General features: G+C 41.1%; 1 protein-coding gene across 25 annotated transcripts in view; it reads left to right on the forward strand.

Annotated features, from left to right (window-relative positions):
- bru3 (bruno 3) overlaps positions 1 to 20,000 on the forward strand; it is a 905,487-nt gene that overhangs the window by 123,082 nt on the left and 762,405 nt on the right. For 4 of the 25 annotated variants that reach the window (XM_067116887.1, XM_067116898.1, XM_067116889.1 and 1 more), the window contains exon 1: positions 13,235 to 13,375. The exons of the other annotated variants lie outside the window; for them this stretch is intronic. The gene's annotated coding sequence lies outside the window, so the exon portion shown is untranslated. Of the gene's footprint in view, positions 1 to 13,234; positions 13,376 to 20,000 lie in introns of those variants that run through there. 25 annotated transcript variants of the gene reach the window in all.

Consider the following 20,000-nt stretch of genomic DNA (forward strand, 5'->3'; position numbering starts at 1 on the left):
GAGAATTGTGAATGAATATTAGAGGAATTCGGTTTCCTCAGAGGCCAAAAGATTGCGATGTTTCCTTGCTTTTTTCGGGGGGCAAAGGTTAGAGCCAGGTATCTTGGCAGGTTGATAGGGCGTAGGGGGAAAGCGGTGGTGGTGTGTATAAGGGTTGAGAAAAGAAGGGGGAGAAAACACGTATAGGAATGGAGGACAAACATGAGAGAGAGAGAGAGAGAGAGAGAGAGAGAGAGAGAGAGAGAGAGAGAGAGAGAGAGAGAGAGAGAAATAAATGGTGGCTTTCCGGCGTTTTGCTGTCATTTTGATTCAGTAATCAGAGTCTCCTCATTTTTGCATTGCTTTTCATTGAAATAGCTGTTTCCTGTGTGTAAGGGAAATTTTCGGTTTTGAAAGTATTTATAAACAATTTAAAGAGAAATATTGGTCATTGAATAAGACTTGTGAAATTGTGGCTTCTCATTTTTATGAACTGAGTATAGAGGAACTAAAACCAGTCTCCTGAAGTGCTTATCACAGGTTTTATGGCGAAAAGGAGGAAAAAATTCAGCCGTTGATTGACGGAAGGAAATTATTATCAAGCGTGGACAAAAATTTTACAGGGCTAATAGCCTTAAACTCATCTCTGAGATACTGTTTGTGTGGTGATTGCTATGTTCCGCTGTTAAAGTCTTTACTCCGATTGCACGATTTGTTCCTTTCATTTGCAGACTGACATACAATCACACTATTTTTTCCCTTCTCACTTGTGTATTATTCCTTACCGTCCCGGTGAAATTTGCCTTGAAGAGAAATAAGAACCACCCTGATCGTAAGAGCGCCAGAAGAAACGGCTCCGGCCAATCACTTCCTATAACAATAGGTGTATAGATCTGCTACCAGTTACAACGAAAAAAACAGCGAAGAAAGAACTAGCAACCATGCAAGAAGAGGCAGTAAAAAGACAAGAGACAATTCCCTTCGTTTCTACGGAGATAAAGTTCCGTTTGAGTAAAAAAAAACAGAAAGAGGTAATTGGTCCGGTCGAGTCATTTCATCCGAAGAAGAAGAAGAAGAAGTAGAAGAAGACGAGGAAGAGAAATTTGGAACGTCATATAAGGAGCTGCTTACATCAACACACTCAATGATGCCGATGATAAGGATGGCGTCTCCATCCTCCTCCTCCTCCTCCTCCTCCTCCTCCTCCTCCTCCTCCTCCACTTATCCCACCCCCTTTCCCCCGAATCTCCTGCATGTCCCCTCACCCCCATCACTTCCCCATCAGGTAGAACTGCTCCCAAGCTTCCCCCCCCCGTCTTCCCCCTCTAGCTAAGCCTCCCTTCTCTCTCTCTCTCTCTCTCTCTCTCTCTCTCTCTCTCTCTCTCTCTCTCTCTCTCTCTCCCTTGACCTGACTTTAATCAAACGACCTCATATTTTCCCCTCAGTGACCGAGATGAAGGCAAGGGGGATGGATAGAAAAGGCAAGAGAGAGAGAGAGAGAGAGAGAGAGAGACGGGATCTGAATGAAGGGAATGATGAAGGGAGGTAAGGGAGAAAAAAATAGGTAAAGGTAAGGAGGTAAGATGGAACGGACAAGAGATGTTGAAGAATGGAGATGGAGGTAATCCGAGGAAGAGGGAATTACAAATCATTGCCTGAAATGAAGACGGACTTCAGCTTTTAGCGAGATTTTTCTCTCCAGTTTTTTTTTTATCCCTTTTTTTTTGATTGGGGTAAGAACTGAGATAGACGACTGAGCTTGTGATGATTCTGAGGATGAGTTAAATGATATTTTGAAGGTCGAATTACCAATAGAAAGTAAAGGAAATATTTTGGATTCATTTTCAAATTTTAAGAACTCCTCAGTATGAGAATCTTTCAATTCGCAGAGGCACTACTTAGAGATTTAATTTTTTTTCCTTTTTTTTTTATTTGGGTAAGAACAGAGATGGACGACTGAGCTTGTGATGGTTCTAATGTTGAATAAAATGATATCTTTAAGGTAGAATTACCATTAGACATTATAGAAAATATCTCGGATTCATTGAAAAGTTTAAGAACTCCTCAATACAAGAATCTTTCAATTCACAGAGGCAATACTTACAGATTTCTAGGTTGCTTCCCATACTGTCCCATCGCCTCCCTTACCCCTCCCGTATTGCTATTCTGATAGAACGGATGCTGAAAAGGCGAAATGTTTACCAAATAAGGGATTGAAAGAAGTAGAGGGAAGGAATGACATGAGGCAACCTGCTTTTGTGAACTGGTGGAATGGCGATATATTTTAAGTGGAGGGAAGTGTCCGGACCACAGGCTGAATTGACAGACATCCCCTCCTCCTCCTCCTCCTCCTCCTCCTCCTCCTCCTCCTCCTCCTCCTCCTCCTCCTCCTCCTCCTCCTCCTCCTGCCTACACACACACATTACCAAGGAAAGCACAACGACCCAGGGTTGGGTTCAGCAACCCGGATACTTGATCAACCACGCTTAAAACGGAATAACAAGGCGAGAACGCAAGAAATAAAAGGCCATAGAAACAGCTGTTAGGAGAGAACAGGACAACACCTCGAAAGGCTCCAGACAAGAGACCGAACGAGGGAATGACAACCCTGCGAAGGGTGAGAGAGAACGCCAACCAACCCCCCACCCCCGCAGCACAGAACAGCAAAGAACAACAGCAAGCAGGCGGAGAGAACAACAACGCGGTGGACGGGAAAAGAACAAATTCCCCAACCACGCGAAGAACACGGACTATTTCTGGTAAAGAACCAACGGAAAATAGGGAGAGGGAGAATTTGTAAAGATGAATGGAAGGGGAAAGAAGGTCAGTCTGTTTTTGACAGTGGGAGACTTCCAAGGAAACCGTGACACGGCTCTGCTTTTTCACTTGACCCGTATTTTATATTCCTGGTGTCCCCTCTCTCTCTCTCTCTCTCTCTCTCTCTCTCTCTCTCTCTCTCTCTCTCTCTCTCTCTCTCTCTCTCCTTCTTTTGGTATTGGGATGAACTGAAAGCGAAATGTTTCCTTTGACTCGCCAGAGTTCTTTTAATGCAATCCTGTATTCAAATTGAAATGAGACACACGTTCATGTAATATTTACACAATCTCTCTCTCTCTCTCTCTCTCTCTCTCTCTCTCTCTCTCTCTCTCTCTCTCTCTCTCTCTCTCTCTCCTCCCATTCCTCTAGAGTGTTCAGAGCCTAATAGAGCAAACTAAAGTTTTCCTCGAGTCAACATAAATACTGCCAGAGATTAGAAGTCATTTGAAAGTTTTCCGAGGGAGCCTTTGTAGCAGAGTCCCTCACTCGGAGAAGTTACCTTTGCAACAATAGAGTTGCAATGCAATCAGAGATAATAGGAGTTCTATGTAGATCATTCCTCGGATATATCTCTTGAGTTTTAATAGATCTACTCTTTGATCAAGAATTAGCTGAAGTTCCAAGCTTCGTTTTTTTATTTCCTCGATGATAAAAAAAGAAAGCGGTCGCAGTCTCTCTCTCTCTCTCTCTCTCTCTCTCTCTCTCTCTCTCTCTCTCTCTCTCTCTCTCTCTCTCTCAGGATAAATTGGTTGTTCGTGGGAATATGTTTAATTCAATAGCGTAATAATCCGATAATAATCTTTGGAACGATTCTGAATTTCGAGGGTCGTATTTTTGTACTGTCGATACATTAAAACATTGAAGGCGCCTTGTAAAATAATTGTGCATATATATATATATATATATATATATATATATATATATATATATATATATATATATATATATATATATATATATTATTTGTGCGTGTGTGGGTGTATAAGATCGTATAGTTTTATTCCATATTTATAGATGTCGAAATAGAAATTAGCAAACACTAGTGCTCATTTCATCCATGCAGGAATCTGAATTTCGGTATCAGTCCTTCTTCTCCAATTCAGTCTGAGTGGCCTGTTTTCACCTATGGCGTCTTCCCCCTCCACCCCCTCCCCTCCACCCTCCCCTCCCCTCACGATGACATATTCACCATCAAGAAAAATGGCGACATTTAGCGAACGAATATCGCCCGTGATAACAGTTACTGGAAATTTGGGCCCGAGTCATTACTCTTGTCTCAATCTCTCTAAAAACAGACACGCTTCCCTGTCCACTCGATTCCATAAAGCTACATCTATCCCTAATGCTATCACACGCCCTCTCTCTCTCTCTCTCTCTCTCTCTCTCTCTCTCTCTCTCTCTCTCTCTCTCTCTCTCTCTCTCTCTCTCTCTGAAAACAAGCCAACTTCCCAGTCCACTCCATTCCATGAAGTTGTATCTACCCTTATCTGTCAATGCTAGCATACGCCGTCCTCTCTCTCTCTCTCTCTCTCTCTCTCTCTCTCTCTCTCTCTCTCTCTCTGAAAACAAGCCAACTTCCCAGTCCACTCCATTCCATGAAGTTGTATCTATCCTTATCTGTCAATGCTAGCATACGCCGTCCCCTCTCTCTCTCTCTCTCTCTCTCTCTCTCTCTCTCTCTCTCTCTCTCTCTCTCTCTCTCTCTGAAAACAAGCCAACTTCCCAGTCCACTCCATTCCATGAAGTTGTATCTATCCTTATCTGTCAATGCTAGCATACGCCGTCCCTCTCTCTCTCGCTCTCTCTCTCTCTCTCTCTCTCTCTCTCTCTCTCTCTCTCTCTCTCTAAAAACAAGCCAACTTCCCAGTCCACTCCATTCCATGAAGTTGTATCTATCCTTATCTGTCAATGCTAGCATACGCCGTCCCCTCTCTCTCTCTCTCTCTCTCTCTCTCTCTCTCTCTCTCTCTCTCTCTCTCTCTCTCTAAAAACAAGCCAACTTCCCAGTCCTCCATTCCATAAAGTTGTATCTATCCTTATCTGTCAATGCTATCATACGCCGTCCTCTCTCTCTCTCTCTCTCTCTCTCTCTCTCTCTCTCTCTCTCTCTCTCTCTCTCTCTCTCTCTCTCTCTAAAAACAAGCCAACTTCCCAGTCCACTCCATTCCATGAAGTTGTATCCATCCTTATCTGCCAGTGCTATCATACGCCGTCTCTCTCTCTCTCTCTCTCTCTCTCTCTCTCTCTCTCTCACCACGTCCCTCCATCCCACTCAAGTCTCTCTCAGTGTGTTCAGCTGTGTAGTATTGATTTCCTTGTGATATATTGCGAGTAGCAGGAGTGCAGACACAACACCTTTATCCACCAAGGCCGGTGTGCCTCTCCCAGGTATATGCTCGCCCAACTTATTATCGCCGCTCTGGGGCGGTGCTCAGTGGGTGAAAGGGAGAAGAAAGGACATTAACTGTAACGTGAGGGGTGGAAGGGGGAGGTTAAAGAAGTGGGTGAAAATTCAGTCACTCTCTCTCTCTTACTCTCTCGCTCTCTCTCTCTCTCTCTCTCTCTCTCTCTCTCTCTCTCTCTCTCTCTCTCTCTCGTTGCATTCGTATAGAAAGGAGAGAGTTCTAGAGTTGATAGATGAAAATTCTCTCTCTCTTTCTCTCTCTCTCTCGTATAGATAAATCTAGATTTGATGGGTGAAAATTCTCTCTTTCTCCCTCGTTGCATTTGTATAGAAAGGAGACAGTTCTAGGTTTGGTAGATGAAATTGACCTCTCTCTCTCTCTCTCTCTCTCTCTCTCTCTCTCTCTCTCTCTCTCTCTCACACACACACACACACACACACACACACACACACCCCAAACAATTCAAGCCCATGCGTATGAAGAACTAAGAATGACCCCGGCCATGGGAGGGAATTTTGGTGACGCTAATTGAATATTAAACCTCGTCCTTATTTAACAAGTAAGAAGGAGTATCGGCAGAGCACACCCTTTGCTTTGCTTTGACTTTGTGTATAATGTTAAATGAGTAAATTCTTGAGACGAGGCTCCGTCGTCCATTTGCTACCTCCAAATGTCTCCCCCTTTAAAAATGGCGAATTTTTACCATTCAATAATTGTGTCCCCGAATGAAGCTTGCTTCTTAATTGCGCTTGCACACGGCATCCGCCGACGAAAGGAAGGACAGATCCGAACTGAATAAAACGAGCAGGGGAGGGAACTTGGGAAATGAAAAGGTTAAGAGAAGGTAAAAGAGGAAATGAAATTATCTCTAAACGGGACGCTTAAGTGGAGGACATTGATTTCATGTTAGGGAGAAGCAGCGGTTGTAAAGAAACGCACGAGAAGAAGAAGAAGAAGAAGAAGAAGAAGAAGAAGAAGAAGAAGAAGAAGAAGAAGAAGAAGAAGAAGAAGAGTGAAATAAAGAAGACAGCGGAATGGTAGGTAAGGGGGAAAACGAATATGAAAAAGAAAGAGCAATGTGAGTAGGGGAAAAATGGAATTTGAAACATAAAGTAAACTATATATATATATTGAGTGAGGGAGATAGAGAGAGAGAGAGAGAGAGAGGCGAGGAGGAGGGAAAGAGAGAGAGATGGGGAGGAGGGAGGGATGGAGAAGGGAAAAGGGAGAAAAAGATCTTTTTCTAACATAAGACAAACTAAGAAAAACATAATGTCAGAGCGCTTTGTGTGTGAGAGAGAGAGAGAGAGAGAGAGAGAGAGAGAGAGAGATAGATAGATAGAAGGGAAAAGGGAGGAAATTTTTTTTTCTAACATAAAGACAAACTAACACGAAACATAATGCCAGAACGCTTTGTGAGAGAGAGAGAGAGAGAGAGAGAGAGAGAGAGAGAGAGAGAGAGAGAGAGAGAGAGAGAGAGAGAGAGTTCGGCGAAGGGGAGGAACTGGTTTAATGGAATATGATTTTTTGATAATGCAAGGAAGCAAATTAAATGTAGCAGGAGCAAACGGGATTGCGCTTAATGAACTGACTAGCAGCGCCAGGAATACGCGGAAGGGCAATTACTGATAGCTCCCAGGTACATGCAAAGAGGGGCAATTACTGGAAACTTCCTGGGCAATAAAAAAAGGACAGGTAATTACTGGAAACCTCCGGAGATATATATATATATATTATAAAAAGGTGTATTACTATTAATAATCATATATGACGGAGAGTGCCAAACGCAGTAACGTTTAGGTACATCAAAATTAGGTTGAAATACTAGAGAGTTTCCTTGTATGCGTTTGTGTATACTCTCTCTCTCTCTCTCTCTCTCTCTCTCTCTCTCTCTCTCTCTCTCTCTCTCTCTCTCTCTCTCTCTACTCGATACATTACGGTATATATATATATATATATATATATATATATATATATATATATATATATATATATATATATATATGTGTGTGTGTGTGTGTGTGTGTATTGTGTGTGCACATGTATGTTTTTGTTTGTTACTCTTTACTTTAAAGAAAATACTATTCAGGCTGAAACGGCAGTTGTGTATATTGCAACAAAAAGCGGCCGCTTTCTTTTGTGTAAAACCTCGTGAATTTAATCTCAGAATAATAATAATAATAATAATAATAATAATAATAAATGAAATTTGAATGCCAATGCCAGTTGTTTCTCTCGTTCATAAAAAGCGCGACTCTTTTACAGTCATTGCTGATCGATTGTGACATGAATATGTCACTACAATCGAACGTCCTGCGCTTATTGTCTCGGTAAATATTTTAGATTAAGATTCAAAAGCTTTCTCGTAGGATATTACGTTTTTTTCGGCAATTTAAATTGTTGTCTACGCTCTTTTGGGTAATTTAAATTGTCAACGTTTTTTTTCGGTAATTTAAATTGTCTGCGTTTTTTTCGGCAATTTAAATTGTTGTCTACTTTTTTTCGCTAATTTAAATTTTCTTCTGCATTTGTTTTGGCAATTTAAATTGTTGTCTACGTTTTTTTCATCAATTTAAATTGTTGTCTACGTTTTTTTCGTCAATTTGAATTGTTGTCTACCGTTTTTTTCCGCAATTTAAATTGTTGCCTACGTTTTTTCGGCAATTTAAATTTTTCTCTACTCAGAAATTACATATTTGAGAATAAAATCCTTGAAATCTAATTCATGGAGGTGAATAGGATTTGAAGGCCATGGATGACAATTGATAAATTCAGGGATATCGAGAGGACGTGGATATCTTCAGTACAAGCCCGTTGGGATGACCGTAAAAACATAAAAAAAAACTGTAAATATCATAAAGATAATGACCCCCAAGAAATATTAGTCCTAAGTAACGACCCCCGAAAACCTTTGGCGGTCACTATCTAGGAAAGATCCAGGACAAGTATGAGGCAGGATTACTGTGATGAGAATATTGTCACAAAACGGGCATGAATGAGAATAGACCAATTCAGAAGGATTCAGAAGGAAGATATGGTTGTTAAGAGGAAATATCTGAGAATAGAATTAGAAAAAAAAATTTTTTCGTTGTGAGTCAGCCGAAATAAAAAAAAGTAAAAAATGCGCCGAAGTTTCTTGGGCGCAATCAAGTTTAATGCTACAGCGTATAAGCAAGGCCACGGAAAACAGATCTATCTTTCGGTGGTCTCGGTATAATGCTGTGTGAGCCGTGGCCCATGAAACTTGAACCACGACCCAATGGTGGCCTATCCTATATCGTTGCCAGAAGGACGATTATGGCTAACTTTTACCTTAAATAAATTAAAAACTCCTGAGGCTAGAGGACTGCAATTGGGTATGATCAAGCCTCAGTAGTTCTCAAGATCTGAGGGCGGACAGAAAAAGTGCGGACGGACAGACAAAGCCGCCACAACAATTTTCTTTTCAGAAAACTAAAAAGATTACTGACAACGATCTGACTTTGAGCGCGATGCGATGCGACCTCTATTATGGAGAGGGGGGGCGGCGCCTCCTTCCTCTTATGGTATAACGACACTTCAGCGAGGCATCTGGAGTGTCCTTCAATGTCGCCCGGAGAAAAAGCAATGTTATTAGAGTCCATAATATTTCAGGGATCCTCCTTTATTCACGGTAGTCGCGATTGGCCAATAAGGAGCCCCCCGAGCTTTGCAGAACCTTTGAGGTTGCGCCGAGAGGCAAGAAATCCGTTTTGAGTGGCCGCGATGCGGAGCCTAAATATTATTAAGCCACCGCGGAGTGTTGCGAAGCAAGTATTTTGCAACTGGGAGCGTAAACACCTCGGCTCTCAGAGAGAGAGAGAGAGAGAGAGAGAGAGAGAGAGAGAGAGAGAGAGAGAGAGAGAGAGAGGTTCGCTCCGTATCTTGAAAGCAAAAACAGACGAGAGACGAAGAGAGAGAGAGAGCGAATATAAATTTTGAATTATAAAAAGAATTAGAGAGAGAGAGAGAGAGAGAGAGAGGAAGAGAGAGACCGCGACGAAGATGAATTTTAAATTATGTATAAAAAAATTACAGCGAGTTTTACTAAATTAAGTTTAGTTGAGAGAGTGAGAGAAAGACAACGACAAAGATAAATTTTAGTATATAAAAAAGACTGTAGCGAGTTTAATTTCATAAAAAAAAAAAGATGAGGGAGAGAGGAGATTTTCGCCCATTCTTCTGAAGTGCCGAGGTAGAAGTTAATATATTCTTTGTTTAAAGGCGCTGTTAACTGCGCAGCTAACAGCATTACCGTGTTGATGATGGCGATTGTTGGAGGCAGTGTCCATCATCTTGATGGTTATGACTCTCTGCAGCTCTGTATTATAGCCACTTGTTTTATATTTATCCACCGAGGGTAGAAGCCCCCCCCCCAACCCCCCCTCCTCTCCGCCTCTTAATTAAAGCATCAAAAGTGACTGGATTGGCCATTACGTGTCTTTGCGACAAGGGGCCACCTTGCCTAAACTCCGGGTCATGCAGGTAGCTGGCGATGGGGCGGGAAATACAGGTATATGAGAGGCAGTGCCAGACTACTGTATGTTCATTACCCACCATTCGATTACTTCCCCCTTCCCTCCCTCCCTCCCCCCCAAACCCCCTACCTTTGCATTTTAAAGGTGAGTTTATTTTTCGCCTGCTTTTTTTTCCCCACCCGGGTCAGAAACCTCCCCATGTTTAGTAGTAGGTTACAAGTAAAATTGATACGGGGTGAATATGGATGCTTTCGTCTGGCGGTTGCAATTGTTTACCCTTGTGGTTATTGACAGGGGGCGTTGCATGATGAATTTATACACGCCGGCCACGGCTCGTGACGTCAAAGGGGGTAATCCTGAAGTGGAGAAGCATGAATAAACTATATTCCACCGACTGTTTGCTTCTTTTTCTTTTTTGGCGGACGTTAATTTTAACGCTGAGCCATCAGTAGTCTTTGTGGGTGTTTATGACGGGTTTTTTATTACGGTGCTGGACGATGGTGTCACGTCATGCGCAGTAAGGTCATGTAAAAATCTCTCTTGGCAGTCTTGAAGTTTTTAAAAGAAGATAGATTTCATGCGTCGTAGCGTTAAGTTTTGAGCAGCAAATTAACGGTGTTAATAATATTAACAATATTTTTTTTTGAGCAGCAACAACTCTGGATAATAATTAACAGTATTTTTTTTGAGCAACGACAACTCTGGATAATAATTAACAGGTTTTTTGAGCATCAACAACGTTGGATAATAATTAACTGTATTTTTCTTAGGATAATAATTAACAGTATTTTTTTATTAACAACAACTCTGGATGATGATTAACAGCATTTTTTAAGCAACAACAACTCTGGATAATAATTAACAGTATTTTTTTTGAGCCCCAACAACTCCGGACAATAATTAACAGTATTTTTTTGAGCAACAACAACTCTGGACAATAATTAACAGTGTATTTTTTTTAGCAACAACAACTCTGGATAATAATTAACAGTGTTTTTTGGGGGGCAACAACAACTCTGAATAGTAATTAACAGTATTTTTTGGGGGGCCAACAACAACTCTGGATAATAATTAACAGTTTTTTTTTTTTTGAGCAACAACAGCTCTGAATAATAATTAACAGTACATTTTTTCTTGAGCAACAACAACTCCGGATAATAATCATGACACCGAAATAGAAATGCAAATCGGTCAGACTCTACAGTATAGGTAAATCATTAGTTTGAATTTAGTCGAAGTTAAGACTTCAGGTAAAACAGATTAATTAACTGCCAGGTGCAGGCATCTTCTAATCTAAACCGGAACCTGAGAGCGTAAAAGAATCGCAGAGAGAGAGAGCGAGAGAAAGAGAGAGAGTAAAAACATTGGAAATTAATCAACAGCTTCTTGGAGTTCGTTAAAAACATTTTGAAGTAGATGGTTGGAGGGTTGTCTAAGTCTTACCTCTTTATTAGACAGCTGGTGAAAGCAGGTAGGTTTGTTGTGCCTTCCGAAGCCTTCTGATGCTTCAGGTAATTGCGTTATTGAGTAGTGAGCGAGGATTGCTATACGATTTGCACCCTTTTACACTTTTCTCAGCAGTTGGTGATTGTAAGTTGAGGTGCATTGTTTCATTAAGTTGTCCTCAATTTTTTTATGGCGATGCTTTAACGTCAGAGCTTTATCTCTCTCTCTCTCTCTCTCTCTCTCTCTCTCTCTCTCTCTCTCTGATAGTTTTACCTCAAGTTGTCTGTATCATCTCTCTCTCTCTCTCTCTCTCTCTCTCTCTCTCTCTCTCTCTCTCTCTCTCTGATAGTTTTACCTCAAGTTGTCTGTATCCATCCAATCTCTCTCTCTCTCTCTCTCTCTCTCTCTCTCTCTCTCTCTCTCTCTCTCTCTCTCTCTCTCTCTCTCTCTAATAGTTTTTCCTCAAGTTTTCTGCATCCATCTAATAGATAACCCCATGACAGTGATTAAACCTTCATTAGAAAACAGTAGAAAAAAAGAGAATGAGTTTATCCGTAGGACCTAAGTAAATATAGTGATGGCTATAGCAGCCTGCCAAGACGAGAGATTCATTCTTGAGTTGTCACCTTTAAGCGTGTTTGTTATTCCCAGCGAGCGGTATGGCGTCTGTCATGAAGACATGAATTCTTTCCAGAAGGTGGAAGGAAGATTATTGACGTAATTTGGTTTATATTACGTTGCGGTATTCAAGCTAAATGATCGTTTTCAGTAGGTTAACAGGGAGAGGGAACGGAGTTTTTAGCTACAGAGACAAGTCAGAAGCGCAGTTGCCTCCCTGATTTTTAGTCGTGACGATGTGTTACGCAAGCAAATGCGTCGGCAAATCACATCACCGAGCGTAAAAAGTACATATACGCAACTCTGCGCGGCATAGCATGTTTTAAAGATGGGGGCCTCCTCTGGCGTGGTGATACATACATATGTTTTGAGAAGGATGGACGCCCAGAATCAAACCAGGTCGTGATTTCGTAGCAGTGTGATCTCATTGCCTCAGTTTTTTTTTTTTTAAAGAGGATGAGCGGAAAATCCGACGACCCTATCATCATCAAATTTCGACATTTGTGAAGTATAGTGTCACACGGAGAGAGAGAGAGAGAGAGTGAGTGAGTTAGTGAGAGAGCGTTGTGGCTGGCTGGCTGCTTGGTGGGGTGTTGGGCCAAAGGGTGTTGTCTCCGCTGAAGGAATCGATAAATCGACATCCTTCCTGCACCTATCCTAATTGTTTGATCCATATGGCCGAACCTGAACGGCGCTAATTGTTAATATGCCTCTTATCAGTTGCTTGCTTGCCTCATCGGTATAGGCCCTTGAGAAAACCCTCGTCTTTTCCCGACGGAAGGTTATATAGTGTTGGGATGATGCTTGTCCTCTGAGAGAGCCAGGTGTTCATTTAATGAGACAAGCCGTCGAGGATGACGGCAAAAGATTCTGGGCTGGACAAAACGAGGCCCGATTTAGATGTAGCACAAGGCTCTGAGATATTAAAGGTCGGTGTCGGTGATGGTCGTTGAACACATATCTTATCGTATATTGATCAACAGCCACTGACTATGAAGGGGGTTGGTGGTGGTGGTGGTGTTGTTGGGGAGGGGGGGGGAGGGGGCGTCGGTAGGCGGAAGGTAGGCAAAGCAGGCAGGCAGTCAGGCTGCAAGCGTGGGAGTTTGCTTTCGGTTCATTGTTATCCATCATGGCTACTGTTGTAAGGCGTGGCCCCACCTGACGGAGAGGGCAAGGCCGTCTCTTTTGGGCGGCTTCATCACCGTGGAGGCAATCTCGAAGATAGTCGGACAAATCGGGCTTTTATGAACCACATCTGGCAGGTTGAAGAAGCCGCCGCCATCTTACCTCACCTGTTGCTTACGTGGAACTTGCTCAGCCAATCAACGCATAGCTCTCTCTGCTCTCGCTGCTCGACCAATTGGCATCAGTCAGTGAGCCTGCGGACTCCTAACACGGATGCTGATTGGCTGTGGTGACAGTTTCTTTTTCCGTATAACAAGCGGATCAATTAGTTTCGTTTTTGAAAATTTGTGAAATAGGTTTGTTTAGTGGCTAGTGAAGGTCACGGGGTGTTAACTGTGCAAGATATTGACAGAAATTCGGCAAGTTTGACCCGTTTCCATTGGGCAGCGGAGCAAAGATGGAGATTCCGGAAGCTGTTGCCGAGACCTGGTGAGTTGCTATCCATGAGAGAGAGAGAGGGAGAGAGAAAGAGAGAGAAAAAGAGAGAGAGAGAGTGAGAGAGAAAGAGGTCGTCTGCGAATATAAGTGTGATATATTTCCAACCTTCGAAATCTGACGAACTCTCAATGTCCCGCAAAACACGGCGAACGACATTTTTAAAGGGGAAGCTTCGTCGGAGGGCCATACAGAAGCACCAGTGCCAACCATAAGGAGGAAAATTGATGACAAAGGAGACCGTGTTGCCGCCGCTGACGCTTGGATTTATTGTTGTCGGCAGATATGCGTAGAGAGAAGTGAACCGACGTGAATTCGTCCTTCCGAAAACCGATGGCTGTCGGGTCGTAACGATTTTGTATTTTCGTTTTCATTTCGACCCAGAAGTATGGGCTACGGAATTGGGCTGATGTGTCGTGAACCTTTCCCAACATCTGGTCTTTTGATTCTCTCTCTCTCTCTCTCTCTCTCTCTCTCTCTCTCTCTCTCTCTCTCTCTCTCTGTCATAACCTTGAAACGACCAGATGCTGTTTCGATGTGCTGAATTACTACCGTCGGACTACAATATTCAAACAAAAATTCCGCGTTGCTTTTTTGATATTATTATTCTATAAAGCTTGCGGCACTCTACCATACTGTTAGATTTAGTTGGCGTGGCAGATTCGAGTTGCATAGCTTTCTGTAGTTTATTTTTCCTTTACACCCCAACATCCGCAGCTTCGCCATAGCTGCAATGTACAAAACATCCCAGTTATTTTTATGGCCTTCCCATCTTTATCGTCTCATTATGGGGGAGAATGGTTCTTTTAACTGGGCGGTTTATATTCACGTCACCTTTTCCGAGGCGCCCTCGTAGGCGGTCGGAGAGAAGAAGATGCGATCGACATACTCCCTCTATTACAAGAATTGCTTTATTTCTCTGTGGTATCTCGCGTTCTCTGATTTACAGCGAAGAGATGGAGACTGGACGGACGTATCTCAAATAATGGCGAATCCGTCTCGCGTAAGAATTAAGTTAAATAAACCAGGAAACACAGAAGAAGGCTTGTAATTCCAAATTCTGGAAGCGGGTTGTTTAGTTGTTTCCAAGAATTACAGAGGAAGGCCTCGGGTTCCAAATTCTGGAAGCGATTTGTTCGGAAGACTGATTAATCCGGTTGACCTTCGAGTTTGCGACTCCATTGCGTGCATTAAAGACGTTGAATAATTGAGTGTGCGTAGTATGGCATGTTCAGATGAAGCAGTAGACTTGCCTGCTTATTTGTATTTATATTTATTTTATATAACCTTGCTGATAACAATACGCGTACGCGTATGTACTTAAATATACGTATTGTGAATTATATCATGCATCTTTTGCATTTTTGAATTTTACTTTTCTTTTTCCTCATGTGGTCGTACTTTTATGTGGGGGCGTCCTGGAGAATCATTGAATACATTCGTATGTTCTCTATGAATAATAATAATAATAATAATAATAATAATAATAATAATAATAATAATAATAATAATAATAATAATAATAATAATAATAATAATAATAATTAATAATAATAATAATGATAATGACTAATAATGTCACTTTGAAAACATTGAAATTAGTTCAGAGTGACATGTTTTGTAAATAATATATATATATATATATATATATATATATATATATATATATATATATATATATATATATATATATATATATATATATATATATATATATATATATATAATATAAATATAATTATATAATATATGTATATATATATATATATATATATGTATATAGATATATAAAATACAGAGAGGCATATGTATATATACTGTATGTACGTATTGTATAATTCTACACACTGAATTTTGTTATACCGCAGTCATGATGATAAAACCAACCTGACAGACACATGATAAAAACGAGACCAGAGAGAGAGAGAGAGAGAGAGAGAGAGAGAGAGAGAGAGAGAGAGAGAGGAACTGAATAAAGACAGCCGAAGGATCTTGTACAGCGGCTCTCCGCTTCTCCTTCGCGTTCCTGGGGGCCCCACACAGCCCCAGGAATTTATCGACATTCTTGTACTGGATTTGTGGGTTGGTTTGAAAACGCTCACCTCGATCCTCGATCTCAAAAGACGGGGTTCTCGTTTTGTCCCGCTGTATCGTCTCCGCTCGGAGTGCTGGCCGTCTTTATTCGGGGTTGGTTAAGAGATCTGGTGTGTGAATGGTGTGAATTGATGTGCTGGTCAGGTTCACCTGTGGTGTCCAAGGAAATTGTGCTGGAGACATATGTAACATTTGGTCTTATTATAGGTATATGTTGGTTAAATTTATTATTATTATCATTATTATTATTATTATTATTATTATTATTATTATTATTATTATTGATGTGCTGGTCAGGTTACCTGTGGTGTCCAAGGAAATTGTGCTGGAGACATATGTAACATTTGTTCTTATGTTAGGTACATGTTGATTAAATTTATTATTATTATTATTATTATTATTATTATTATTATTATTATTATTATTATTGAATTTGATTGGTTGCTACTACAGTGCCATTCAGTTTACAATACTGAATTGCATTGTAGCAGCAATCTTCAAATTCAATAAAATATGCTTACATGAAGGGTTACACAGATATTATTATTATTATTATTATTATTATTATTATTATTATTATTATTATTATTATTATTATTATTATTATTATTGGTGTTGCTTGTGATGATTGCGCTCTTGTTGTCATTGTAATCCATCGGACAAGGAAATACTTTCTCAGCATTATCTGAGAGTGTTATACGTGAGGCGTTCACGACCTGGCTATCCGTACTGGAGTCTTCTTAGTTAGGTGAAGTTCATATTTTATGAAAAAAAGATGATAATGTGTCGACAATATCAATAACAGTGAGATCTAAGTTGAAGAGTTCATATATATACATATACTGTATATATTAATTTATATAATTATATATATATATATATATATATATATATATATATATATATATAGAGAGAGAGAGAGAGAGAGAGAGAGAGAGAGAGAGAGAGAGAGAGAGAGAGAGAGAGAGAGAATGAATCTCTCCCTGCTTAATGTGTGCTATTTTAATTTAGTGGAGACATGACTTATTTTGAACAAACGCAACTTTTATTTTCCTCATGCCAACAGACAGATACATAGATAAATAGACAGACTGGGTACGTACGTAGATAGACAAATAGACCTGGAAGCTCGTGTATTCCCTTTAACCTATTATCCAAAAGGGGGCAACTTTGTCTGGCCCGGACTTTCCAAAGTCCCAAGTTTGCCAAAGCAAATATTCGATTAGCGAAGTTTAATCTCAAAAGACCCGGTAAGCTGATTTGTCCTATATCGGGTTCGCTAATGGAAGAAGAAAAATATACACCTGGTTCATAATATTATTTTCTTTTTTCGGAGTTTGTTTTGTGGAGATGGAGGAAGGGAGTGCGTGTTTTCTCTCTCTCTCTCTCTCTCTCTCTCTCTCTCTCTCTCTCTCTCTCTCTCTCACACACACACACTTTCGTGTTTTGCTACAAGCTTACGGACGGACTTAATGGCGTCTTTTTTTCCCTCCTTCGAGTTTGTTTGTCCTTGTACTTTGTCCTTAGTTTGTTTATTTGATTGCTTGTTTTTCGCGGCGCCATAACGAGAGTTGATAAATTGTTATTAAAGGTGTTGTGATATAAGACTTCCAGAATTGTCCTCCCTCTTAAAGGTGTGCACAGTAGGTCTATTTATGTTTGGATGTGGTTCATTCTTGCATTTTTGTTTATAGTCCAGCGCTAAGTTCGTCTAAGCATTAGGCAGTTATTTTTACAATGCTTGCTGTTTATTAAAATACAAGGATTACAGTTACAGGAACAGAATTACATAGTAAAGATTTTTAATATACATACGTACAGATACGCACGTAATATCATACATGCGTAGGAGATGGAAGATTCTTTGTGGAAATATATGTACAGACTCGCACTTATGACACACTTACATGTACAGACACGCACTTATGACACATATATGTACAGAGACGCACTTATGACACATATATGTACAGAGACGCGCTTATGACACATATACGTACAGAGACGCACTTATGACACGTATGTACAGACACGCACCTATGACACACATATAATGTACAGACACGCACTTATAACACATATATGTACAGACACGCACTTATGACACATATATGCACAGACACACACTTATGACACACATATATGAACAGACACGCACTTACGACACATATATATGTACGGACACGCACTTTTGACACACACATATATGTACAGACACGAACTTACGACACATATATGTACAGACACGCACTTATGACACACAAATATGTACGACACATATATGTACAGACACGCACTTATGACACACAATCATAATATGTACAAACGCGCGTATGACACAGGTACAGACACGCACTTATGACACGCATATACTGTATGTACAGACGCGCGTATGACAGATGTATGTACAGACGCGCACTTACGACACATATATGCACAGACACGCACTTATGACACACACACACTCACGCACCCAGACAGAGGTATATAGACAGACAGAGATTCCTTCAAAGTTACCGTGTCTGTGGGAGGAGGCTGGTCGGTGGCAGAGCAATCAGAGGCGCTCCCGTGTCAAAAGTTAGTACCAGCCATTACTGCACAATAGCTCCAAGGAGTTCTTTTTTTTTTTCCTCTTTTTTTTCTCTAAACTGACGCAACTCGACTCGTGTATGTTGGATGAATTCCAGTATTTGAACTTCAGGTGAGCTCTGGCGTGAACTCAAAATGAATTTGAGTGTGAAGTTTGCCAAAGGGAGAGTGAGTGAGTGAGGGAGTGAGTGAGTGAGCGAGGAAAAAAAAAACGCGAGAGTTCAACTATGAACTTCTGTTCTCACATCACTGGTACCATTCAGGCGCCTCGTCCGCTTTTAAAAAGTCTTTTGAAGTTTAATATTTCATTTTGGCTTTTGAAGGCCATCTCCTCCCTAAGTTCTCTTCCTCCGTTTTACAAAGGAGGGAGTTTCTCTCTCTCTCTCTCTCTCTCTCTCTCTCTCTCTCTCTCTCTCTCTCTCTCTCTCTGTGACGACGTCTTGAAGGCCATAACAATTTTTATGTATTTGCCCCGACCCCACCACCATGTAGACTTGACGGATCTCATTGTGACTCATTGCCCTCTCGCCAGACGTCGTCCCGTGATTGAATATGCATGACTTTTGAGCTCACTTTAGGTTGAAAGCTTAAAGTGAGCCATTCTGATCAAAACTTGTCCGGCGTCTGGATGTAAGTATATGTCTTTCGGAAACTTTTCTCATTTTTTCCAGAACTGCTGGATCAGTTTCAGCCAAAATTGGGACAAAGCATCATTGGATAAAGAGGGGTTCATGTTTGTTCAAATTGGTAGTGGCGCTCGTAATAAAGGGAAAATAAAGCGAGTTCATATACAAATCTAATTTTATGTGGGAGCTCCCTTATGTTGTGTAGATTCGAGTTTGTTCGAACTGTGGCCCTTTTGTCATGGTCAGGCCACATTAAGGGACCACAGTTTTATATAGGAATGTATAGGAAAGTCATTCAGTATCTGTCGAGAATAAGTTAGCTACAGTTTTCAAAAGTGTTCGATTATGTGAAAATAAAAAGAAACGTAACCACATAATAATTACAAGTTACAGCAATACAACTTGGTAAGCAGTGCGGGCTAACTATGGCCTCTTCAATCCTAGGTTTCAAATCCGATTCTTGTCAGCTTGAAAATAGAAATATCTGAAAGTTGACGCTCTTTTTCATTTGAGGCAAAGTTTCTCTTAGACGGTGAGATTGGTTCTGACGTAAGGTCAATAAAGGTCAGCGAAAATTCTATTTTCAGTCGATTAAATTTCTGGCGTAATGGAAATATTGTTCATGTTTTTGCTAATGCAGTTGTTTTCATATTTTTTTCTAGCAGGGTTGCTTCTCTCTCTCTCTCTCTCTCTCTCTCTCTCTCTCTCTCTCTCTCTCTCTCTCTCTCTCCTTGCTTCTTGTTCCTTTTCATCAAGTGCAGCTTCTCTCTCTCTCTCTCTCTCTCTCTCTCAATTTTGTCTCTCTCTCTCTCTCTCTCTCTCTCTCTCTCTCTCTCTCTCCCTCCTTGTTTTGTTTCATCAAGTGCAATTTCTCTCTCTCTCTCTCTCTCTCTCTCTCTCTCTCTCTCTCTCTCTCTTGTTTCTTTTCATCAAGTGCAATTCCTCTCTCTCTCTCTCTCTCTCTCTCTCTCTCTCTCTCTCCCCTCCCCACCTATCAACCTATGACCTTTTCCCAGCTTTCCCTCTCCCCCTTCCCCAAGCTTTCAGTTCATTCCCTCGCAAGCCTCCGTCCCCTTCCCCGACCTGCCCTCCTCCCCTCCTTCCCCGACCTTCCCTCGCTCGCTTTGTCCCTTCCCTGATAGGAATAAATCACCCCTTACCGTGTGTATAGTGAAGGACCGCTTAGGAGGGGAAATGAACCCTTCAGATGAATAGACCGATGGGCTGGCCCTGTAAAATTCTCTCCCAATTTCCGTGGCATAGGGCCTTGACCCCTCCGCTCCTCCTCCTTCTCCTTCTCTTCCTCCTCC

This window comes from Macrobrachium rosenbergii, chromosome 14, assembly GCF_040412425.1.
Source record: "Macrobrachium rosenbergii isolate ZJJX-2024 chromosome 14, ASM4041242v1, whole genome shotgun sequence".
NCBI lineage: Eukaryota > Metazoa > Arthropoda > Malacostraca > Decapoda > Palaemonidae > Macrobrachium > Macrobrachium rosenbergii.